General features: G+C 43.7%; 1 protein-coding gene and 1 pseudogene across 1 annotated transcript in view; both read left to right on the forward strand.

The window, feature by feature from the left end:
- Positions 1-26,850, forward strand: part of MAP2K6 (mitogen-activated protein kinase kinase 6) — a 151,163-nt gene that overhangs the window by 11,925 nt on the left and 112,388 nt on the right. The gene's annotated exons all lie outside the window — the stretch shown is intronic.
- On the forward strand, positions 787-19,738 carry LOC130035840 (U6 snRNA-associated Sm-like protein LSm2; annotated as a pseudogene).

Genomic DNA, 26,850 nt, shown 5'->3' on the forward strand with positions numbered 1-26,850 from the left:
GGATTACATGCATTTAGGAGGAAAAGTTCAGAAATTAAAGGGCAAGAAGAGCAGAACAAGCTGCATGAAGATAGCTAGTTTTGGATGGCTGACCTCCGATTTGTTTGCCATAGCTGGAATGAGATAAGTTGAAGCTGCATAACTGGAAGCGCTAACGCTTTCCTTTATAGATGGTCATGGCTGAGGAGTTGTTCAGTATTTTAGGGAATGTACTTAGTGACTAACAGAATGAGCTGCTAATTCCCTATTCAGTGCCTAAGCAAACTGAGGTAGAAGCTATTAAGGAACTTGCCTTCGGTGTCTAGATTGGTGAGAAAAGGCAGAAGTATTCATTGAGGTCTTTCTGACACTGGGACCCAAAATCCTGGCTAGTCCACTTGACCTGTGAATCCATAATAAACTTACAAAACCCCATGACCTAAGGTTCAGGGTTAGAGGTAAAACCATGAGAAGGTTCTGGCAGAAATTTAAGTATTGTTGGAGCTGGTAATGAAGAGGGCTATACCCAAATTTTCATAGGATATATTCCTGTTTTCCTGACTCTGTTAATCATGAATGTCATTCATGGATACATCAATCTCTCTTGTGTCTTCTGACACAGAAGTTCCTTTTCACATATTCCACTAAGTCTCTGTTGATCATAGAATACTGACTCTGATTCATTCTGACTGTTAAGGATGAATTCCAAAGACATAGTCTCCATGGGATGAAGGAAGCTATTTACGGTCGGTCTAATACTGACAGATAGTGGTCTGTACAGAAAGGAAGAAAATGTTAAATGGCAGTATGAACATTAAAAAGGTAAAGGTAAAGTCCCTCCCGTTGATCGTCGATTTGCTCGAGCGGGCCCAGTAACGTCTCCATTGGAGACTTTGTTGTTACTGTGTTTGGCATATCGAATACTCTCGGTAGCTTGCCAGGCTCTCCGAGAGGGGTGGAGGAATCGAACTCGGGTCGGCCATGTTGGCCGCTTGTAAGGCGAATGCCCTACCGCTGTGCTATCGCTCCAGCCCAGTATGAACATTGATATTATTAATTGTGTCAAGAGTGATAGTCAAGGACACCCAAACTTAATCTATTTCCCTACAAGTCCAAGATCACTTGTTTTATTTAAAGCAGAAGTAATAGGTTCAGCTTGGCATCAAAGTTAGTAGAGGACTAACATCGCCCCTTCCTGCTTTAGTGATTTCCTTTCTTCCTGGCTGTTACTATGGAAATGTAATGAGTACAGTTTCCTTGAAATTGTGAGCAAACCCATGTCTTCACTCTTCCTTTTTGTGCAGGACAGTATGGAAGAAGCCTTACTTCTTTTTGTGGTCAAAGAGGTGAGAGTTTAGAAAACGAATTTCCTTTTATTACAGTGAATTCTCTGTCCTTTTTTCTCCAACCAAAGCTGAACAGTCCAGCCACTCTTCTGATTGCTTCCCATGATCCCATGCCAAAATGATGGGAACAGAAGGTGTGGAGTTTGACTGCCAAGGTATATTTACTCCTTTCTACTCGCCCTCCTCCAGTTCCACACGAGAGGGGGGAGTTAGAGAAAGGGTAAGGCTAGAATCACAAGAACCAGTGGAAACAAAATAATAAGGAGTCTGAGAATTCTTTTCCAATGAATGTGCAGACACAGCCTTTCTGTGATATTTGAAAACTTCACAAGCATCCTCTCCCCCTTTACTTACTCTTTTATAAGTTCCAAACTCCTCTGCCATTTGAAAATACAATTCCGAAGATTCTGAACATAATCTAAAGAGAGAACTTGGAGAAGAGGTTTGTTCAGATCAATCCAACAAAGACATACTTTTTTTCTTTTTCCTTCGAAGTCCAAATTTTTAATTGAGGATGCAGCAGATACAACTAATAGGTATTCAGATAGCTGAAGCTCAACCAGAAGTTAAATAAAATAACATTAATCAGGGTTGATACTCTAATCTCTCATCTGTCACTCATCAAGATGTCATTCCCAACCAACAATATGCCAACCAACAATATCAATACTCCTACAAATCATTCCATTCACTAATTACCAACACCAGTATGAAGACAATGGAAAAACCTTAAAAGCAAAACTATAATTCCCCAAGTGCTGAAGTGCATGTCTATTTCTTCCTTTTTTTAAAAAAAATTAATATTTTAACGAATCACCGTGAGATACAGTTATAGACTTGCAAACTTTCATGCTTACGTTTCAGTCATACAATGATTGAATGCCCATCCCTCCACCAGTGCCCGTTCTCCACCACCAATGTTCCCAGTATCCCTCCCATTCCCCTCCCTTTCCCCCTCCCTCTCCGCTTCTGTGGCAGGCGCATTCACTTTTACTCTCTCTCTCCTTTAGGGTATTGTGGTCTGTAGTGCAAGTTTTAAATAGCCATCATGTTTGGTCTATAGTCTACTTTCGGCATGCATCTCCCATCCCGAGCGGACCTTCTAAACACCCAACAAAGACATTCTTAATTGATTGTTATGTTTAAGATGGTGTGCTGGGTGGAAGTACACGTAAATGCATTCCACTTTAGTCTTCCACTTACTATCTAAGAGCCTTGGAAAATCTCCTTAATCTCTTAATCTTCATCACCTGCCAAATGGAGAGACTGACACACATCCATTGGGCTGTTCGACGTGTTATATATACTTATCTAATGATATATATCTATGATGTGATCTGACTAGTGCTTGGCCTTCAATAAACAGATATGGAGTGCACTTCTGGATTTGAGGCACTGTGCTACTGTGTTACAATATTGAGGTATTGTGTTAGCTAAACATAAGTATAAATTCATTTTCTTCTCTTCCCTTCAGTGCTTGAGGAGTTTGTAGCTGAGTCAAAGGTAAGGAAAGGGGAGAATACAGGTAGAATCCTACAACCCCCTAAGCAGAGACACAATGAGAGTCTTATGGATGAGAAGGGAGATTAGGAAAGTGTTTAAAAGTGTGCCATATCAATGTTTTTTGAGTTGATGAGGACATTGTGCCCTAGAACCTTACTTTCTGGCATCCAGGGACACCAATGAAAGACAAATGTAGATAGAATAATTTTTTTTAGAGTAGAGAAGAGAGATGGTGCTCTAGCAAAATATTTGGAACTTAAAATACCTTATTAGTGTTTTCTCAGAATTAAAAAAAAGAAAAGTTAAACTATATGCTGTGGTTATTGCTTATGATTATAATAAGTAGCTGAGTGGAATGTATTATATATATCATACCTTTAGACATTTTTCAGATTGTGGAAACTCCAAGAAAGCTAGAGGTTAATAGTTAAACAAATATATCATATCAACAGGGTTTATAGACACACTATGATTATAGAAGCAAGCTGTTGGTTCAATAATCAACGTCTAGCTTGGTCAGAGAGTATTTTCCAGAGCATGGTTACAGCTATAATTTTCAATTTTTGTAACCTGCCAACCTGTCTTTTCCATTTCTTAGTGCTTTTTCCTTTTCTAGAATCATCTGAAGTCAGTTAAATAATAAAAGTGCGTAATGTACTTCTGAATTCTCATTTTACTTTAGAATGTCACTCCAGAACTTTCATTCCTTCACATTTACTTTCTCAAGTTTGAGATTGGATACTGACAAGGAACTTTATACATTTTAGTGGGCCCCTATATTTTTAATTTATTTTGGAAAATATCATGTAAAAGATAAATATATATGATAACATGAATAGATTCATTTTTATTTCATTATTTTGGGTTATCATGTAAAAGATAAATATATATGATAACATGAATAGATTCATTTTTATTTCATTATTTTGGGTTCACAAAACATCTCCAGTTGCTCTGGAGTCTTTAATAGATTGGTTGTCTATGTAATTCACATTTCCTTGCCCTCCTTATCCTTGGAGGTGATTTCACTCACTTCCAGTTCAGTAAAGTCACAAGAAAGGTGGGCTAACTCATCCCTAATCACAGCTATGTGTCTGCCTCACTTAACATGCAGTTAATGAGAATCTGTCAACTATATCATCACATTCAATGGGTGTGTCATGTAATTCTGCTTGAGACTTTGTTCTTGAATGAATAACTATTTCTTATCGTAAAATAGGGAAAAGTATGCGGGTGTGATTCTGGAATTGATTGAAGAAAGATTGAGATTGAGAAATACTGAAGTATGAAGATTAGAATGACTTTTTCTATACAAATTTCCATCTTTTTTCCATGTAATCCATCTGAGGACGAGATAAATAAAAGCTAGTCATGGTTGTGTGAGATGGATGGGTGAGAGTGTGGCAGGGAGGTGAGGGGGATGGAGGGCCATATATTTCCTGATTGCATTTAGCAAATATCATTAAACAGCTACGTAAGCCATCTGTACTTCCTGTTGTGCAAGGTGAATGGAAAGACATTTTATCTTTATCCTTTAGGAAATCATAGGTTAAGTGATATATTAGTATTACAGGGCTTCCATAGCTAAGTACCCCAAATTGGGTGGTTTATATGACAAATATTTATTGTCTTACTGTTCTTGAGGCTAGAAGTCTGAGATCTGCGTAGGGGCAGAGATGGTTCCTTATGACAGTTGTGAGAAAGAATATATTCTCTGCTTTTTTTCCTAGTTCCTGGGGAGTTGCTGGTAATCTTTGATATTCCTTGGGCATGAACGTGTTTCTCAGATCTCTTCCTTCTTGATCACCTGTGTGAAGTTCTCCCTATGTGAAAAATAGCCCTATTATGGGTCATTAGTTAAAAAAAAAAACTTTTGGTGGGGGAGTTTCAGGATTGGGCCATTGATGCTCAAAGCTTCTTCCTGGATCTGTGCTGACAGGTGACTCCTAATAATGTTGGGGGGACCCTAACAGTGTTGAATAGCATGCAAGGGATGTTTCTTGACCTTTTGTGCTATCTCAAGGCATGATGATGTCACCTTTTTTGCAGTGGGGAGATAGGACAGGGGTCAAAAGTCATGTGTAGCATGTGGCTGACCCTGCCTTCATTCCCAGTTCTGCATGATCCGCTGAGTATTGACAAATGCAGCCCTGGAGGGCCCAGAGCACTGTAGAAGTGGTTTGTGTCATCCTCAGCTCTGCAGGGCCTTGGCAGCCTTCTCAGAACCTCACACTGAACTAATTACTAGCCCAGTTGGCCAAGAGGTGTCAGGAGAGTACTTGAGTAGGGACCCATCCTTGGATGATTTACTCTTCACTAATAGATGCAGTGATCCTAGTTCCTCATAAGGAGACAATTGGAGATGATGGGAGTTAAAATGTCAATATGGGCATTTAGGAAGCTCAGGGTTCAACCCTTCCCCAGTGAGGACAGGCATTCAGTAACCTCATGGTCCAAGGACTGATGCCCATGTGAGCATCAATACTAGATGCAGCTTGGATACTAGACAAGTCCACCATCTCCTGGGAAGAGCAGAAAGCTTGCCAACGGAGGGAGAGTATTAACTTGGTCAACGAGAGTATGATGGTTCTCAGGAGAATGGTGAGTGAGCAAGAGCTTACCATCTGGTCTTGAGCAGACTCCTTGCTCTTCCTTTTGATTTTCTACCCTTAACAACAGACTGGGTGCATCTAAACAGGGTGTTAAATGATACAAACACTCACACGTACCATGCACATATGCCGTTGCTGTATTGATTCCTGAAAATTAATTAGTGTGTTTAGTGGTAATGATTTTGTAAGTAGCAGGCAGCTTTGACACATAGAAATGGGGGTTGGAGGTTGGGGGAAAGTGGTGTCTTTCCTAGCGTCACTAAGGGGGTAGAGGAGTGAGTAAGAACCGATGCTCTGGAGCCAGGCATAACTTATTTTTAGAAGAGACCTGTAGGGCCTTTTAAAATAAAAAGGAATAATAAAAATGCTGCTTGAGTGTTACCAAGTGCTTCTAGTATTGATTGTTAACAAAAGGTCTTTTCAACTGTGTGCATGCTGATCAGAGTTAATAGGCAGTTTTACTTTCTTAATGTGATGGCACATACTTAACATAACATTATCTATAAAAATACCAGTCTCTGTTTTAGTAAGAGGTGACAATAGGAGATGAAATTGTCAACGTATGGGGCTGGAGTGATGGTATCTTGCATGTGGCTGACCTGGATTTGATTGCCGGTACTCTATATGGTCCCTGTACTGCACGAAGAATGATCCCTGACTTCAGAGATAGAAGTCAGTCCTGAGAAATGCTGAGGGTAGCCCCCTCTCTGCCTCCCACAAAGAAGAAATTTTTTTGTTTTTTGTTTTTGTGTCACACCCAGCAATGCGCAGGGGTTACTCCTGGCTCTGTACTCAGGAATTACTCCTGACTGTACTCGGGGGACCATATGGGATGCTGGTAATCAAACCCCAGTCAGCTGTGTGCAAGGCAAACGCCGTACCCGCTGTGCTATCGTGCCAGCCCCAAGAAGAAATTAAGGCAGGCCATATGCAGTGTTTGAGTATAAAGTCACTGGGAAGGCATTTACCCAGTTTGAAGAGATATGCCCATTATCTGTCCAGCCATCTTAGCCAGGTGGTGGATGGTGCATATTCTAAAGGTTATGGTTAGGGGAGCAAGTGGACCACCCAGAGAAAGTTGCAAGAAGGTAAAGCATGGGTGGATGGTCCCGGGACAGGCAATCCAAAGAGCAAAAGCACGGGTGCTGGGAGTGGAGTTAGAATGGCAAAAAAAAAAAAAAAAAAAAAAAGTGAGAGATGAGTCAGCACAGAATGGGAAGAACCGGGAAGAAGCGAACAATATATGGTGGTCAGTTGGAAAACAGGAGTCACAGAGCGAGAGGGTTCAAGGAACTAGGCACAAATCCGAGCGTTTGTTCCATGTCAGCCAGGCGTTGAAGAAAGGAGGCACTTCACCTGTCTCCACTTCAGAAGCAATATTTGCTCATCTGGCTTTTGTGCAGCGGGTGTATCTGTAGCGAGCCCGGGGAGCAAGGGTGCAGAAGGAGAGGCAGCAAAAGCACAACTGAAACTCATTCGGGGCTTGTTTCAAACGAGCCCAGACTTAGCTCAGCTCTGTTTGTAGAACCCAGAGAGCCAGGGGAAGCAGGAAAGAGTCAATCAGCTGGATTGACTGGCCTCTTGGTTTAAGATGTAACCAGTGTCTGGCATTTTCTCCCAGGTGAGCAGGTGAACCAAGGTGAAACAGAGCCCTGAATCCTGGCCCTTTAATTCTAACGCACAGCTGCTAGAAGAAACGCAAGCAAAGAAGGAAACTTCAGTGCGATTCTGTACTAGATGATTATCAGGGAAAAAGAAAAAAAAAACAAACAAAATCAAACAGGAAAACAAAAGTTAATCAGAGCGATGTAGATATATTCAGTTTTGGTAAATATCAAGGGCAGTGTCTAGAACCTGTGGAATTTTCTTTTATTTTCTTTGAATCTGGTGTTGTGTTCCAGAGACCCTAACTGGTAACAGCGATTTTTCGATATCCATTATGCCTGTTTGGGAGATAAGCACTTTACTCAATAGCCCCCAATTTCATAAAATCTAAGAGATAACTATAATTATCCCCATTTTACAAAGGAGGAACTTGAAACTAAGATGAGTATATGGCTCAAGATAATGTAGTTCATAGTCGCAGAGCTAGGATGTGAATCAACCTCATTTGAAATCTAAAATTCTTGATTCCTACTTTGTAGCTGCTGTATTAAAATAGTGAAAAGAGATACCCATATGCCATAGGTACAAGGAACTAGCTTAAGTTATCTCCTTCTTGTAAGAGTTTATGAAGAGAGCGTGATAGCATTAATACAACTATGCTCACAACTCAGAAATAATGGATATCACTGTATCACTGTCATCCCATTGTTCATTGATTTCCTTTAGCAGGCACCAGTAACGTCTCCATTCGTCCTAGCCCCGAGATTTTAGCAAGTGCCACATTAGAGGCTCTTTCAGGGTCAGTGGAATGAGACCCATCATTGTTACTGGGGTTTGGCGTATCAAATATGCCACGGGGAGCTTGCCAGACTCTGCTGTGCGGGCAGGATTCTCTCAGTAGCCTGCCGGGTTCTCTGAGAGTGAGAACTAGACAATAAGAGGGAGCTTGGTTTTATAGTCTCTGGATCTTGGCCGTTGATGGGATTACATGGCACCGGAGGCAGTTGATGGGTGTAACACCTAGCTACTGGAAGATAGGGGATCTGGGTGGAGGAGGCCCATTCCCGATCCAAGCGGGCTTGGAGATCTCAGCCCCGGGTCCTGCATACCTGGGTTCCTCTGCTGGTTTCTTCATGTGTGAGGCTTGTGGAGAGTGGCCTTGAGCATGGCTGTGGCTGGTTCCAGAGGTCTTCAGCTGCCCAGCCTCTGCTCTGGGCGGGGAGGGAAACTCAACCCGCCCCCCTCCAAGGGGCCCAGGTGGGGACAGCCAGGCACAGGGACAGGAGACTCTGGATATAATATATAGATTTATTAGGACCATGTCTATGTGTTTGTATGCATTTAATATTTCCTCATGTGAGAGTATCTGTTCCACAGAATTTTACTGAATTCAGTTGCAGGACGTACAGATACGTTAAGTAGTAACTTGAGCACGGGCACTCCTGCATTCTGAAAAGTTTTGTTCAGTCACTTTGCTTCTGAGAAAAACCTACTTAGCACCTGTTTTCATTTTCTGCAAAAAATTTGGTGAGATTGGAACAGGGGTCATGTTGTTTGTCTTAACTGTGGCTGACCCCTTTGGATCTTAAGCACCACCTATAGTTCCCTGAGTCACTCCTAAGCACTAATAGTAGTCTCTGAGCACTGCAGGGTGAGATACAACCCTCACCCCCCAACCACTCCCTATCCCCCCCCAAAAAAGTCTGCAGAGGAGTTCTGCTTTTAGGGCAAGAGACAAAAGTGAAACTAGTATTCCATGTTGGTTGTAGAGGTCGTGGGCTTCGCAGGCAGGGAGTGGTCATACCACAGTAATACAGACTGTGTACGTATCTTATTTTGCTTACTTTTACTCTATGTTGCTGTTATTTTAGGTTTTAAATGTCACTTGGTATGATCCAGTAGGTTATTTTGAGGGTCTGGGAATGCTAAAGACATTTTCCATAGAAACGAATGCTAATTGCTTCTTTGCTTACCGCCACTTGGGCTTACAAAAAGTGTCATAGGAACGCTCTACTTTTGGATATGGGAGGAGGGGGGAAACCACTGACTTTTTTTTTTTAATTCCTTCATTTTTCCTCTCCCTCGGCAGGCACCCTCATGCAAAATTTCTCCGAGTCTGCTCGGCTTTCCCCTGCAGAACAGACTTCTGTTCACTTGTCCATCTGTACGTGCTTTGAAAGGGTTGCAGCTATTTGATTATGTCCATTTCTACACTTGTTGTTTTATTTATTTATGTTTTGATAGTTGCACCATCTGGGCTAAGGTCAATTTTCTATCTCTCAAAATAAAATGAGAGTAATAAGTGTCTGCTAGATTGATCTGTCAGGTGTTCATCCTGTATCCTTGCGAGGGTAACTTAGAAGTGTTGCATCAACTGGTTATCTGAGCAAGGGGTAAGCTAGACAGATGAATGCGCCAAGGCTTTAAGGAAGAAGGAAATACAAGAAAAACTGAAAACAAAGAATACGGCTGTTTAGATTCCTTTTTTTTCCCTGCTTTTTGGGTCATACCCAGTGATGCACAGGGGTTACTCCTGGCTCTGCACTCAGGAATTACTCCTGGTGGTGCTCGGGGGACCATATGGGTTCCTGGAAATTCAACCTAGGTCGGTCGCGTGCAAGGCAAATGCCCTGCCTGCTGTGCTCTTGCTCCAGCCCCTCAGATTTCATTTTGAGTCAAACTTACAGAAGATAGTGTTTGTACCATTTAAAATTTTTCATAATTCAGTTGCAGGAGGTACAGATAAATCTAGTAGTAATTTGAGCCCGGGTACCTCCTATTTTATCATCTAAAATTTTTAATAAAAATAATATTGGTTATAAGAAAGAAGGTACCTCTCAGATCTGCCATCTTCTCTATGAGTAGAAGGAATTCAGACTATAGACATTATCATTTGCTCTAATAGCTGGTTGCGTTTCAAAGGAGGTCACTTATACCAGGTAAAGAGCAATACCAGTTTCTGGGGAACACCTGAGAGGCAGTCTTTGAGCCGCTGAGAGAACTAGAGAAATGCATTGTTTCTTCCTAATGTTTGCAGGATAAACACCGATGAACTTAGGGCTATTGTGATAGTTGCAAGGTAGATGGAGCATAGAACAGACATCTGTCAAAATGCAGAGATTCGACTTTAACCCCATGTTACATCGGGCGGGCACCTAGCAACCCCAGAAGCTGAATACTTCATTTTATACTTCAAGCATTTATGGCGAAGAGGGATTAAGCAATTGGAGAGGCCAAGGTGATGGGCAGCAGCTATGCCTGAACGACGGACCTCGTGGCACTCACACCTGTGCAATTAGATGTGAGCCTTTGATCCTCTGGGGAGCCTGACACTTGCCCTATGAAGTGCAGACACTGACCGCTGAGGCTGAACAATAAAAGTCAAACCAGAGCATTGGGCATGGGAGCTGGCTGGACCTCCGTTTCTTCAGCCATTAGGTGATTGAGTGGATCTGTTCAGTCTTGCGTGCAGCCGTTCATTTGTTTAACTCCCTAGACTGTTCTACAGCAGCAGCTGCTGTGTGGACAGTGGTTGGGCGTCAGGAGCACGAAGAGAGAAGGTTTCTACTTGCACAGAACTCACCTTCTACCTGGGAAGAGATGAGTGAAGCAACATTTGTCATGGAATGAGATCTCAAAAAAAAAAAGTGATGAGATGCTTCTGGAAGTGGGGGTGGGGTCTTAGAAAGTTAAAGATTGGGGCTGGAACATTTTAGTCAATTCAGCTGCTGCCTGGAGTGGGGGCATTCGAAATGGCACATATCTGTATGGGCAGGGTGTTGGAAGTCATCTGTCAGAGCAGAGAGATGAGGCAGGAGAAATAAAGCAGTGACTGTGGTTGGAATGACATGGTATGTCAGGAAGCATCCGTAGTTTGAAGTTCTTTTGAGATTTTTCTGCCAACAGCTGGATTAATTTGGTCATTTCATTTCATTTCATCATCCTGTTATTCGTCGATTGCCTCGAGCAGGCCCCAGTAACGTCTCTTTCATCCTAGCCCTGAGATTATATTCAAGGCTCTTTTGGAGAATGAGACCCATCATTGTTACTGGTATTTGGCATATTTGGTATGCCACGGGGAGTTTGCCAGACTCTGCCCTGTGGGCAGGCTACATTCGATAGCCTGCAAGTTTGTCCAAAGTAGGTTTTGATAAGATGTCGCGCGGCCGCAAATGCGGCCGCGCGGTTCCGGGATATGAATTTTATAGTCTCTGAGTCTTGGCCGCTGATGGGATTACACGGCGCCAGGGGGCCAGGTGGTGGGTGTGACCCCCGCCTACTGGAATTTGGAGGATCTGGGTGGAAGATGCTCGACTCCAATCCGAGTAGGCTTGGAGGTCTTGGCCCCGGAACCCGCGTGGCTTTGTCCCTCTGCCAGTACCTTCATGTATGCGGAGAGTGGTCTCAGCATGGTGGTGGCTGGTCCTGGAGGTCTTCGGTTGCCGGAGCCCTGGTCGGGGCGGGGAGGAAAGCTCAACCCGCTCCCCTCCAAGGGGTCCCGGGAAGGAACACCCAGGCACGGGGACAGAAGACTGCACTGTTCTCGTCCGGGATCTGGATTTTATAGTCTCTGAGTCTTGGCCGCTGATGGGATTACACGAGCTTTCCTCCCCGCCCTGACCAGGGCTCCGGCAGCCGAAGACCTCCAGGACCAGCCACCACCATGCTGAGACCACTCTCCGCATACAAGAAGGTACTGGCAGAGGGACAAAGCCACGCGGGTTCCGGGGCCGAGACCTCCAAGCCTACTCGGATTGGAGTCGAACATCTTCCACCCAGATCCTCCAAATTCCAGTAGGCGGGGGTCACACCCACCACCTGGCCCCCTGGCGCCGTGTAATTTGGTCATTTGGGCTAAATTCTCCCTGTTCCTTAGCAATATTTATTTTTTCCTTTTTGGGTCACACCTGGCGATGCACAGGGGTAACTCCTGGCTCTGCATTCAGCAATTACTCCTGGCGGTGCTCGGGGAACTATATGGGATGCTGGGAATTGGACCCGAGTTGGTTGCTTGCAAGGCAAACACTCTACCTGCTGTGCTATCACTCCAGCCCCAGCAATAGGTTTTGTTAAGACTCTGAGCTCAGTATAAAATGGAGAGCCAAATGGACATGAGAAACTCTTCTTCTTTTGGCCAATCCTCGACTGACTTTATAAGTTGGGGGGAGGGTTGGGGGGGTGCTATAAACCTTCACAGGGAAGAGCCTCTGCATGGGTTGACTGGTATTGAATTGCCATTTAATGACTCAACTCTTAATGACATTTTGTTGGCATGCCACCAACTTGCATTTGCCTCTGTTCAGCAGGGCGTGCCTTGAGGTCTGATTATATGGTTTTCATTCATATGGGCATGGCTCCCACCCTGCTTTTTAGTTAACCAACTTGACATTCCTGCTTACCAAGACCCAGGGAGCTCCCCTTGCTTTGTCTCTTCACTTCCTCCATAGAGTCCTGAGTGCACTGCACTCTCAAGTGAGTGCCTGCCATTCTGGAAGTTTTACAGAACAACTCTCTCTTCTGCAATGCAATGCCACCCCCCTTCCACCCCGCAACCCTCACCTCCCACCCCATTTTAGTTATCCAGACTTTTGGAAGTCCTTCTTGACCTCCAAAAAAGGAAACTTCTTCTTGATTTACCCAAGTGCTCTCTGAAGTGTCTAGATGATGTTGGTATGCAAAAAACCTCTGGTTGGTTGCTTCCACATTTCAGAAGCAGTTAATACCGTTTGTGTTCATTTTCAAGTTTTCTTTAAACCGAAGATTTCCAAAGTCTAGAACCACAGCCTTGCATAGTGCTTAGTACAGATCTTAAGAAGTAGAGAGAAACAGTAAATCAACTATCTGTTTAAAGAGATTCGGGTCTCTTTTCAGCTCACCTCCTTAGAGCCTCAGTTTCTTCTTATAACTGGGTGGTCACTACTATACTCTATTACTTTTACATTTTTTGGGGGGGCACACTCGGCGTTTCTCAGGGGTTATTCCTGGCTGTGTACTCAGGAATCACTCCTAGCGGTGCTCAGGAGGCCATATGGGATGTTGGGAATCGAACCCTGGTTGGCCACATGCAAGGCAAGAGCTCTACCCACTGAACTATCTCTTCAGTTCTTATATTCTATTGTTTTAAAGAAAGATCCCTGCCATGGCATGGACATTATGACTAGACCATATGTTAACTGCAGAGGTAATGGTGCAAAGAGAACAGCATGCAGTTACAGCAGTGACGCATGCTTTTATTGTTTGGCCTAGAAGTTTGGAAGTTTGGAAAGCTCAAACTATTTACACCAATATTCTCACAGTAACCCGAATTTTTATAGACCAGACTCTTGTTTGTTTTTCAAAGTGCATTTATTCATTTTTAACTCCGTAGAGAAGAAAGGGTAAACAGTGGAGATTGAGGAAGAACTTTGCTCTTTGAATAAGGTTGTAAATGAGAGTTGATATGACCAAGAGAGTTCATAAAGTCTTTAGAAAAAAAAGGATAGAATTGGCTTTAGAGTTGGTTGAGATTTGAGGTTCCTAAAAGTAAAATACAAACAGATCAAAAAAAAAAAAAAACCTCACAGACAAAACCTTAAAAAAAAAATCCTTAAAATATAATCCAATCATTTGGAATTGATTTAAAAGAAAAAATAGCCTGTTGCTAGCTCTGTCACATTGTTAGACTGCAAAGGCTTGAAAAGAAGTGAACAGCTGTCACACTCCTCTGTCCTTTGGAGAGATTTAGCTTTGGAAAGATAACAAGTTGCAAATTAACAGATCTCATCTAAATTCCATCCTTTCTCCCTGGGGTTTTTGTCCTTCCCCCAGCCCCTCCCCCCTCTCTTGATCCTAAGAACTTTGCTTCCTCTTCCCACTGTTGAGTGTGCTGGTTATTGGGCTGACTCACAAAAGAAAATTAATGAGGAAATGCTACCAGTTTGTAGGTTTGCAAACAATGACACTACGATAAATATTCTGCATGTTCTACTTGGGTTATTTAATGAGGGTTGGGAGTGGGGGTTGTACCTCACCTGGTGGTACTCTGGCAATTCCAGCTCTGTGCTCAGGAATGACCCCCTCTGGTGATCAGGGGACCTTATTCCATGGCGCCAGGGACTGAGCCAGGGTTGGCTCAACTCCTTAGCTTCTGTACTATCTCTTCTGCCCTTCCAACCCAGTTTTAAGTTAAAAAGAAAAGGGCGGGGAGGTAGGAGCTCTTGGAGGGATAGTTCAGCAGTTAGGGTGTTTGCCTTGCATACTGCAGACCCAGGCTTGATCCCCAGCATCCCATATGGCTTTCTGAGCACCACTGGGAGCCATTTTCAGGTATGGCCTGGCCCCCAAACCAAAAAAACAAACAACACCCTCCACCCCCAATACCCAAAAGGATTTGATAGGGGCCTTTTCCTTATCTGGCTCTGGATAATGGGAAAGAATTTTAAGAAATACTTATGTTTTGTTTACTATCCCTCCCTGCCCCTCCCCACTCCCCACACCCCCGCCCCAGAACTGGGCTTAGCACTTGGCACACAATTGTTGCCCAGCAAGTATCTTCTGAATAAATCATCTTGGCAGCCTAGAGGGTCAGCCTCTTGAAAACTTACGGGGTGGACTAAGATGGTCATTGGTGAATCTTGTCTTTCTTCTTAAGCTTTTCCTCTCACTTCCCAAAGGGGAGCTTGTCATGCCCATGGCATCCACAAACATCTTCCTTATAGGTGGATGTGTTCTTATTGTGACAAAAAATGTACAGAAAACTCATTGTTTCAAGCATTTACAAATACATACTGGAGTGGTTTTCCGTGTCTTCCTAAGGCTCTACAACCATGTCACCACGTAGTTTCAGACGAAATAAAAATCATCATCTTAGGAGGAAAGCCATCCTTTCTACCCCAAAGCAGGCCCCCCCCCTCCTTCCTCTTCCATCCCTAAAAATGACTAATCTACCTATCTGCATTTGTTTTTCTGGGCCATACTTGGTGGGGCTCAGGACTCACTTTTGCTATGTGCACCGGAATCACTCCTGGTGGACCACTCCTGAGTGTGCTTGGGGGACCATATGGAATACCAAGGATCAAACCCAGGTCTACTGCAAGCAAGACAAGCGCCCTCCCTGTTGCACTCTTGCTCTGCCCCCTTCTATTTTAGTGGATTCTTTTATTCCAGCTTTTCCCTATACATGGAATTGTGCAGCTTGTAGCACTTCCTATCTATCGTATTCACTTACCATCATGCTTTCCAAAGGAGGGAATGTCCCCCAGTGGGAGAGCACTTGCTTTACATGTGTGAGGTCCTGGCTTCAATTCCCTGTACCAAGAAAACATAAAAAATGAGCATGATACTTTCCAGGTACTCCTCACATTGTGGCATGTATCCTGTACATCATTTTTTCTTTTTTTTCTTCATTTTTTCTTCATTCTTCTCATATTTGTTTTTGGACCATACCTGGTATGTTCAAGGGATATTTCTGGTTCAGTACTGGACATCTCTCCTGGCCTCAAGGGACCATGCAGTGCTGGGGATTGAACCCAGAACTCATGCAGGTAAAGCATGCACTCCAGTTCTTTTTGTTATCTCTCTGGCTAAACTTCACTTTTTATGTTTATTTATTTATTTATTTATTTGTTGCTTTTTGGGTTACACTCAGCCATGCTCAGGGGTTACTCCTGGCTCTGCACTCAGGAATTACTCCTGGTGGTGCTTGGGATACCATATGGGATGCTGGGGATCGAACCTGGGTCGGCTGTATGAAAGGCAAATGCCCTGCTCACTGTACTGTCTCTCTGGCCCCTCCCCTTTTTAAAAAAATATTTTTATTAGTGAAACACCATGAGGTACAGTTGTAGACTTACAAATTTTTGTGATTGGGTTTCAGTTATACAGTTATACAGTGATTGAATACCCATCCCTCCACCAGTGCCCATTTTCCACCACCATGTATCCCAGTATCCCTCCCACCCTCATCCTCCCCATCCCACCCTGCCTCTGTGGCAGGGCATTCCCTTTTGTTTTCTCTCTCCTTTTGGGTGTTGTGGTCTGCAAAAGAGGCATTGAGTGGCAATCATGTTCGGTCCATAGTCTACTTTCAACATGCATCTCCCATCCTGGGAGTATCTTCCAAATACCCTTTTTTTGGTGCTCCCTTCTCTATCTGAGCTGCCCTTTCCCCTAGAATGCCCAGCTGGCCTCTAAGCCATGGAGTAATCCTCCTGGTACTGATCTTGGCTATTCTTGGGTATTAATCTCCTATTTTGTTACTTTATGTCCCCCAGATGAATGCGATCTTTTTATGTCTATCCCTCTCTTTCTGACTCATTTCGCTTAGCATGATACTTTCCATGTGGTACCACTTGTATGTAAAATTCATGACTTCATCTTTTCTAACAGCTACATAGTACTCCATTGTGTAGATGTACCAAAGTTTCTTTAACCAGTCATCTGTTCTTGGGCACTCAGGTTTCTTCCAGTTTCTGGCTATTGTAAAGAGTGCTGCATTGAACAAACAAGTGCAGATGTCACTTCAACTATACATTTTTGCCTCTCTGGGATATATTCCCAGGAGTGGTATTGCTGGGTCAAATGGGAGCTCAATTTCTAATTTTTTTAGAATTGTCCATACTGTTTTCCAAAAGGCCTGAACCAGTCGGCATTCCCACCAACAGTGAAGGAGTGTCCCTTTCTCGCCACATCTGCGCCAGCATTGGTTGCTTTTGTTCTTTTGGATGTGAGGCTCCTCATTTTTTAAATGACTCTAGAATATTATTCCTGGCAGTGCTCAGAGGACCATATGGGATACTAGAGATTGAACCCGTGTAGGCTGTGTGCAAGGCAGACGCCCTACCCTTTGTTTGTACTATCACTCCTGTTCTGTGTCTAGAGAGCATTTTTAAAGTAGTTAAGAGGGACTGGAGAGATAATACAGACAGCAGCTAAGGGTGCTCTCCTTACACACAACTGCCCTAGGAAACTGGGATGCTGGGTTCAATCCTGCCATCTCCTAAGGCTCTCTGAGTATCACCAGGACTGATCCTTGAGCCCAGAGCCAGAAGTAATCCATGAGCATTACTGGGGATATGCCCCCAAAACACGAGCAAAAGGGAAAAAAAGAAAAGAAAAATTGTAGGTAAATTGCATATTAATAAAACCAAAAATAAATCATATGTAAGGAATTTTTGCAGCTCAAGTGGAAAACATCTTAAAGTAATAAATCTCTATAGGTGAAACCTCAGAGTTGGGTTGACAATTCCAAGAGGATAGGAGACTTTCATTGTGCCTCTGACTTGCATCTGCATGAATGTCTGATTTCTGTTTGAGAAGGCAAGTTAATAGCTATGAGACTGGAAAAGCGATTGAAAGTAGCACTGTAGCACTCCCAATTGTTAATCGATTTGCTCTAGCGGGCACCATTAACATTTCCATTGTGAGACTTGTTGTTACTGTTTTTGGCGTATTGAATATGCCATGGGGAGCTTGCCATGCAGGCGGGATACTCTCGGTAGCTTGCCAGGCTCTTCGAGAGGGGCGGAGGAATTGAACCTGGGTCAGCCATGTGCAAGGCAAACACCCTGCTGATAGGGGATTAGTTGTTAACTGTGTCCCTTGAATTTACTTGGATCTCTTATAATTGTTATTTTTGTGTATGTGTGAAGCAAGACAAGTTTTTCATTGAATTAAATTTACTTAGATGTGAGGGCAGGGGAGAGGAAGATGTGTTCTAAAGAGAACATAGGCTTCTCGAGTGGAAAAAAGCAGAAAGAGAGAGAGGGATGTGTTCAAGGGAGAACATAGGTTTGAAGGAGCAAGTGGTGTCTATTATTTTTTGTTTTGGCTGGATTGGAACCAAATCCTATGCTAAGCTGTTTTTCATGCATGTAATTCTCACAAGGGCTGGAGTGATAGCACAGCGGGTAGGGCGTTTGCCTTGCACGCAGCCTACATGGCTGACCCGAGTTCGATTCCTCCGCCCCTCTCGGAGAGCCCGGCAAGCTACCGAGAGTATCTTGCCCGCAGGGCAAAGCCTGGCAAGCTCCCTGTGACGTATTCGATATGCCAAACACAGTAACAAGTCTCGCAATGTTACTGGGCCCGCTCAAGCAAATCGATGAACAACGGGAGGACAGTGACAGTAATTCTCACAAAAATGGTTGGAGATAGGTGCACTCTTAATCTACATTTTACAAATGAGACATCTATAAAAGAACAGAGGCAGGAAGACTGAATGCCATAGATGACCTTTCATGTTTAGTAAATTACCGGAGCAAAACTCAAACTCTTTCCTATCTTTATTTAATTAATTAATTTGTTTTTTGGTCACACCCAGCGATGCTCAGGGGTTACTTCTGGCTCAGCACTCAGGAATTACTCCTGAAAGTGCTTGGGGAACCATATGGGATGCTGGGGATTGAACCCGGGTTGGCCGTGTGTAAGGCAAATGCCCTATTTACTGTACTATCGCTCCCGTCCCTCTCTCTTTCCTATCGTTAGCTTGAGCTTATAACCAGACAATGATAGACAGTTGTTGCCCATTATATTTGCTTTGTAAAGCCCCTCCACAAAAATGGTTGATATGAGTTTTGATGATTAAATGATTTAAAAGAGAAATGTTTTTGTTGCTTATGAGCACTCTAAGGAATTCAAGTGTTGGTGTCTATAAAGGTTTATTGGAACATAATCACATTCATTGGTTTACATCTTATCTTGACTTTTGTGCTACCTAGGCAAAAGTTATTATTGAATTATTGAGACAGAAACCAGTGTCCACAAAGCTGATATTTTTTAGCTGGTTCTTTATTTTTTTCAAAAAAGGGCTTGATTCATAAAATGGCAGTAGAGAAAGAATTTGATTAAATTATACCTTGGGTCCCTTTAAGCTTTAATGTTCTGAAATTGATAGTATGCAATTAAAGCAAGCAAACTGGCAATGACCCAATGGAATTAAGTCAATAGCCCAATAACCCAATGGACTCAGTGAAAACTGATGGTTATCACAAGAAAAATGGAAGAAGTGTGGGAAGAATGAATACAGGGGTATTTTGTTTTGTTTGTTTGTTTGTGGGTGTGGCTACAACAGGCTATGATCAAATGACCAAGGGATAGAATGTGGGTCTTCTTGCTGAGCTCTCTCCCATCTCGGGGGGTTGTTTTGGTGGTGAGATGGCACTGGGCCATTGGGTTGGAAGTGGTGATAGTTGCGCATATACAGAAGTTTCAATCTAAGCCTCTGAAATTCTATAGTATTGTAAACAAATGGTAAGTTAATGAAAAGAAGAAAAAAAATTGCTTCGAAAATAGCAGATAAAATTGCTTAGATGTCTTAAGAAGTCTCCCACTGGGGCTCGTGTTCCAGGTCTCATTGGGCCTCGGGTGTGGGGACCCTAGCCCGGTTCTTACGGGCCTGGCCACTACTCCCACAAGAGCACCGTGCTCTTCTATTCCTTTTTTCAAGTCCCTTGTGGGCAAGGACGTGGTGGAGGAACTCAAGAATGACCTCAGCATCTGTGGAGTGCTCCATTCTGTGATGTGGATCAGTATCTCAACATCAAACTAAATGGATATCAGTGTCACCGATCCTGAGAATTATCCCCACATGTTGTCGTGAAGAACTGCTTCATCTGGGGCCCCATGGTCCTGTATGTTCAGTTGCCAATAGATGAAGTTGACACATAGTTACTACAAGATGCAGCAAGGAAGGAGGCCCTGCAGCAGAAACAGTGATGGTCCCTTGGCCCTCTTCCTGCCTGTCCCAGCCAGGACCTTCCCTGATGCAGTTGGGTGCTATGTTGTTTCAGTAATGTCTTTTTCTTTCTTTTTTTTTAAAGGAATGAACAGATGAAAGAAATAATAGTGGGGGGCAACTATCCTCTGTTGAGAACCAGAGACTAGATCCGTAGTGCCAGCCCTTCCCCCCTCCTTTCCATGGACAATGGAGACCCTTCCTAATCTCTTCAGGGCAGGAGGTGATTCATTTTGGGGATGGAAGGAATCTGTCTCCCACTTTAGGAATAAAACTTATGATGCAAATAAAGAAGTCTCCCACTATCATCGTTTTCCACTGTCTCAAGACATGAGTTGGTCTCTGCTGCAAATGATGACTTACACACCCTCCCATTCCCGCCACTATATTTCATTCACATCCTGTTTTCCCATCTCAGCCTCATCCACCAGAGCCTTCTGATCTGAGTGTTAACCAGGCTACCATCTTGTTATATGCCGGTGATACTCAAGTGCTCAGGGGAACTGGGAAGAAGGCGGAGAGATCCTGTGTTGATGACTTCCATCTTAGTGACTTGAGAGCTGAGCTTTGGGGAGGTGAGGTGACTTCTCCAGGACACATCTAGACGTCGTGGAGTTCAAGTTTGAAGCTCAGTGTTTTAAATGTTAGGTTCATTGCTTCTCTTGGCTGCTGTTACTTTGGCTAGTTAGTAACCTCAAGCTGCCTTCCATCCACACTTCTCACCCTATGCCTCTAGAGGGGCCCTCTGCATCCCCACCTCCTCCTCCTCCTTCTCCTCCTTCTTCTTCCTCCTCTTTCTCTTCCTCTTCTTATTCCTCCTCTTCCTCCTCCTTCTCCTCCTACTCCTCCTCCTCCTTGCATCCTGAAAAGAACATTTACTCATTTACTTTGACCAGCCTTTCACTCCCTGACAATTGCAACACTAGCCTACCCTGCACTTCCTAGGAAGTTTCTTCTCTTCTTGTTTTGGTTGGTTTGGTTTGATTTGTGCACTGTCTGCCCTGGCTTTTCATCACCATTCTCTTCTGCATCTCCCCGTCTGATATCTACGTTCTCCTATGACTGACTCCTATGACTGACTCTTATGACTACCCGACTCTTTTCTTATTCCCTTTCTATTTAGAGCACTTCCTTGAGTCATTCTTTTTCAGACCAGTCTGCTGATGACAAATTCTCATAGCTTTTATTTATCTGAGAATGTCTTGATTTCTCCTTCATTCCCAAATGGATAGTTTCCCTGGATAGAGAATTCCGTGTTGATTGTTTTCTCTCAGCACTTGAAAAATGTTGTATCATTTCCTTTCAGTCTCCATTGTTTCAGCTCATAAATCTGTTATCATTTTCAACTTGTTTTCTTCTATAGGTGATGCATTTTACTTCTTTCTGGCAGCTTTCATTATTCTACCGCCCATCCCAGAAGTTCCATTAGGATGACTTTGGTATGGATTTCTTTGGTTCTTTGGGTTTATTTTGCTTGAAGTTTTTAAGGCTTCAAAGCTTCTTTGGTCTCTCTCTCTCTGTCTCTCCCTCTCCCTCCCTCTCCCTCTCCCTCCCTTCTGCGCTCTCTCTCTCTCTCTCTTTCTCTCTCTCTCTCCCCCTCTCCCTCCCTCCCTCCAGCTCTCTCATCTCTTCATATCTCCTTGGAGCCTTAATCCTGTTGGTTTCACTCTTGGCAAAGGACATTTCTGTTTATACTTCTGCCACCACTTTCAGATTTAATGATTACAAAACCAGATGCCTTGACTTTGGTCTTTTGTGTTCTCCCAGTTTTGTTTTCTTTCTAATTTCCCAACCTCTGTCCATAGCCACATTATTCTTATGCCCCCCCCCCCCCCCACACACACATCTAGTTTCCTCCTTCCTAAATCTCTCTTCTCCCTTTCAACCAGTCTTTTGTATAGGACAGGAAACCATCTGACTCTGTCACTTGTGCCCTCGAATGCTTGATCTTACTTTACAAAATCTAAGTTTCTGCATTTGTAGAGAGGATGATACTGTCACTTATTGAGGTTTGATGTGAAGGTTAAAAGAGATCATCAACATCTTTCTAGGCATCTCTGGCACCTAAAGGTCACTAGTCATTGTCATTCTCAGTCCTTTATTCATAATATTGAACAGTAATTTCTATCCAGTTTCTTAGTCCCCCAATTCAGCAACTCAGAAGTTAATGCTTGGTTTGGGGGGATGGTTTATTTTCTCTCTCCACCCAAACCACCATCCCATTTATATTCAGAATGTTTTTCTTTTCCTGATCTGAAGTCACAATTCTAGTCATCTCTTCCTCTTCATTACCCTTCAACATGCTGTGCCCTTCCTGTGCTGGGTGCTGTTCTCAGACTGACCATTCTCTGTTCCTTCTCTTCAAATCCTGTGCATTTCTCCAGCCTCAGCTCAAGTGCGAACATTTCCTCTTGTCGTGATCTCTTCCTGTGAAATCCTTATGAACTTCCTGTGAAGTTGCAGAGCCATAAACTTTGGCAATGGAAAGCACCCTTTTGGCTGTATAGCTCCTTCAGCCAGGCCAGGTTAAGTGGCTTCAGCACATTTATCTCATTTGTTTGTGGCTCTTCTTTATATCACATAAACATTCTCTGAGCCATATAGTCATTCTTGACTTATTTATGACTCAGTTGACCAAAGTCAGAGCTAAAGGAAGGAAGATAGAAGAATGATAAGGATCAGTTTCAGGCACTTGAGCTTGAAAGTGTTGGTGAGTGTGTGGGGGAAGAGGTGAGGGGAGAGGAGTGTCCTACCAGGAGGTGCTCAGGATTTACTCCTGGCTCTGTGCTCAGGCAACACTCCTAGCAGGACACCATATGGGATATTGGGGATTAAAACTGGATCAGCTACATGCAGAGTGCCTATTCACTGCACTATCTCTTTGGTCATGTCCCTTAGTGTTTCTTTTTTTCTTCTTTTTTTTTTTCCGAGGGGATGGGGTGCTGATGTTGAGTCACATCCGTGTATGCTCAGGACTTACTCCTGGCTCTGTGCTCAGGGATCACTCCCGGGGATGCTAGGGGTAGCATATGTCGTGCTGGGAATCAAGCCAGAAGTAACCACATGCAAGGCAAGTGCCTCAATCCTTGTACTATCTCTCTGGCCTGAGAGTGATTTAGGTAGTTTGCTTGCCAGAATCTGACCCCAACCCTAGGAATACCTTCCCTTGTCCTAGGAGATCATGATTAAAATGTGGTAGATGTGACTGACACTCTCAAAGCAAGAGCAGCAGCCTGATCACAGTGAAGGATTCAGGAGTACAGAGGGACTAGCCATTTACTTAGAGGACATTAGGAAAGCTTGCCCATGAACGAAACTCTGAGGCTCTTGTGGGACAGGGGAGTGAAGGGGACTTGGACTACACCCATCAGTGCTTATAGGCTTTTCCTGGTTCTGTGCTCATGAGTGACCCCTGCTGGTGCTCAGGATACCATGTGGTGTCAGGGATTCAAACAAGGTTGTGTGGCGTGCCACACAAGCACCTTAATGCTTGTACTAACTCTTCAGTCCTGAGCTGCGTTCGGAGTAGACTCGCATACAAGAGTTTGCCGGCCCTGAGCACCCCTCTGAGACAGTCAAGAGCCTGGGAAGGGCAGAGGAGACAGGAAAGCACATGTCTTTGTTGTGTATAAGCCTGGGGCACATAGGTCTATAGGACTTCAAGAGAAAAGATGGAAGGAGTGAATTTTTTTTTCCCTTAAATGTCTATGCTCTTTCATAGAAAAGTTCCAAATGAAGTTAATACTTACACACCTTTAGAGGATCTAACTTTGTCAGACTTCTCTTTCTGCACGAGGGAACTAGAATTTAATTGATTTAACTGCTCTGTGGCTCCCCCTTCTGTTTCCTTCTCTATCATGGTGCTTTGTTGTGGGATGCCTATTGGGAATGCAAAAGCTGATGATAGTCACGTGGTCTAGTGGCTCTGGGTTTGGAAGTTTCTGACTGGAACAGGAGACGTTGCAGCTCTGTGTAGAATTCTTAGGTTGGATGATACTTTTGGAATCAATGAGAATTTTTTATTGGAAGGTACAGACATTTATGCCTGTTGATTTTGGCTAGAAAGGAGTTCATTGAAATAAATTGGGGTAGCTAAGACAAGTTGGCAGAGAGTCAAAGAACTCAAATGAAAGGGACCCCCCCCAGTATAGCCAAGAAGGATAAAGGTGCAGAAACCTCTGCCACCACCAGTGGGTATCTCAGATGTATCACTGTTATCAGCAACGGACTATTCTCACACCTGGACTGCACCCTAAAAAGCATCTCTAAACTGGGTAGTGCTGCTACCACCGTGAGCATGGTGCCAAAATAGATCTGGTGCTCTTCCTGTCTGTTGACATCAGTGGGGACTGATCCCAAATTTGCATTAGTTGCCCTAGGTTCCTCTTCCGGTTGCAAAGGATGGTGGGAAAGTGAATATTGAGCAATTTTAGCTTTTCTCATGGGTGTCAGACCCTGCTAATGAGGGGGGGGGGATGGAGAACTTTAAACATAGGAAGGCTTCTCATGCCAACGCATGAAAAATAGCTGCTGCAGTTTTGGAAACAGCCTTTGTGTTCAGTCATCGGTTTTCTTTAGTTGGGGAGTCTATGGGGTACCCAAGGCGCATTTGCATCAGGAAACGATTTTACTTTTCTCTGAGATGGAAGAAGGAAACTCTAGGCATATAGAAGTTAAGCAATGGAGAGAAAAGTCTTAAGTCTTGGATTACTGTCTGACCTCAAAAGCAAAAGGGCTGCTTCAGCCTTACTTAGCTAGTTCTGTTAGATAGCTGATTCTAGCTTTTTTCTTAAAAAATAAAATTGTATTATTGATTTACTTTTTTGATTTGGAGTCTACTCCCGGCTGTTATCAATTCTTACTCCTGGCGGTGGAGGTTCTTCTATGGTGTTGGGTATCGAACCGGCGTTAGTCATATGTTGTTCAAGTCCGTAACTTCTGTACTGTCTCTCCAGCCCCTAATGTGGAGTGTGAAATGAGAACAGCATTGCCTTGATTTGTGAACAATTTTTAGAAATCATTGCTTAAAGTATTTTTTAAATGCACATTAGGAACCTGTTGGAAGTAAAGCAGGCATTTCTCTGGTTTCCCAGATGAGAAAACTGTTTCATATTGGTTTCTCTGGGCTTATGTAACTACCAGGTGGCAGATTCCTGCCGGGGACCCAATCTTTCTATTTCTCTTTTGGCATTCTGAGTCTACCAAGGTTATTTCCCTCTAAGAAATTCCTTGTCTTTGGGTAACAAATGAATTGTCTGTAAATACCTAAGTGCAATAAAGAGTATTCAAAAGACTCTCCGGTTTTATGCCTGACATTTGGGTTGCTATGATATACACAGTAGCCTTATTTCTCATATTTGATTTATTTGCGTGATGAATCGATTGCATTTTTACACTCTGGTTTGCAAAAGTAACCCCCTTGAAGGTCTTTCTTCCTTATTTTGAGCAATTTATGCTTGCTTTAGTCTCCACGCATCAGTCTTTATTTCACATTGATTTCAATCCATTAAAATATGTTGCAAATAACCATAATGCCCAAAAGGAGGGAGAGAATATGGGGGAAATTGTCTGCCCAATGGAGGAAGGGGAGGATTGGAAAGGGGGGGGGGTATACTGGGGATATTGGTGGTGGTGGAGAATGTGCACTGGTGGAGGGATGGGTGTTTGATCATCGTATGATTGAAACTCAAACACGAAGGCTTGTAACTGCATCTCACAGTGATTCAATTAAAAAAATTAAAAAAAGGAGTATGAAAGGAATAAACCACTGAAATATTTTTAAAAATATATGTTGCAAAAGAAATGAGCTAGGTTCACATACACACCTTAAGGAGTTAACTGTTTAAGCAAGAAAAAAAGTGTTTATTTTTTCCTCTGCAACGACGGTATTTTAGGTCTATAGCATGTTGTCTTAGCAGCTGCTGCCTTCCTCAGCACTAGATTGGCTTTCAGTGTTTTCATCTCCTCTGGTGATTAATGGAAGGGGAGGTGGGAGAGGGGCGAGCTATCTCTTTGCCTAGGAATATTGTTTATATAAGCAGGCAGTCACTGACAGTTTATTGCTAACCGACAGGACTCAGGCATTCTTGGAGAGAAGCAGAACCTGGTCCAGGGATGCAGCTTGGGAGCTGGAGAGATAGTCCAGCAGGTAGAGCATTCACCTTGCACTCAGGCAACTCTGGTTTCAATCCCTGACACCCTGTATGGTCCCTGAGTCCTGTCAGGAATGATCCCTGAGCTCCAGAGCCAGGAATAAACCTTGAGCACAACCGGGTGTAGTGCTCAAACCAAACCCAAACTCCCAAATGAGAACACAGCTTGGATTTACTCTAGCGAACACATTTATCTAGAATTTATCTAAGGAACAAACAGAAAGCCCGAACTAGCCAAGGTAAGAGATAGAGTGGCTACCTTAAGACTGTGGGGCGCCGGCCACACTAGTAGGAGAAGTACTGGCTAAGCCAAGTTGGTGTCTGTCCCCCAGTTTCTCTCTAACATTTCTGGGGTTCCAATAGGTGCCAGCTTGCCCCCATGTGTTAGATCAATGCTCCTACACAACTCACCTGTGAGAAAGCTCTTGTGTCTTTTGCAGGCGGGGAAGCCCAAGCTCAGTAGTTGTCATTGTTATTGTTATTGTTGTTCCTCCTCCTCCTCGTCCTCCTCCACCACCACCTCCTCCTCCTCCTCCTCCTCCTCCTCCTCCTCCTCCTCCTCCTCCTCCTCCTCCTCCTCCTCCTCCTCCTCCTCCTCCTTCCCCTCCTTCTCTTCCTCCTTCTTTTCCTTCTCCTTCCTTTTTTTTCTTTCTTCCTTCTTCCTGTGCTCAGGAGTTCTGGGGGCCCATTAATGATTCAAGGCCTTCCTGGCTGTGGGTTCAATGCAATGGTCCGAAGGGGTGGTGTTGCTCAGGATCCATGGTGTCAGGGCTATTTGGGCTGCTTTGGCAATTCTGGGGACCCTCAGGGCCACTCCTGGAGGTGCTAGGGGACATCTGGGACTGCATTCAGCAATGCTCAGGAAACCAGGAGGTGCCAGGAATTGAACCAGGTTGAGTGCCTGACTCCTGTACTGTCTCCTGGCCCCATTAGCTCTCACA

This window comes from Sorex fumeus, unplaced genomic scaffold, assembly GCF_029834395.1.
Source record: "Sorex fumeus unplaced genomic scaffold, SorFum_2.1 ptg000063l, whole genome shotgun sequence".
In the NCBI taxonomy this organism is placed as follows: domain Eukaryota; kingdom Metazoa; phylum Chordata; class Mammalia; order Eulipotyphla; family Soricidae; genus Sorex; species Sorex fumeus.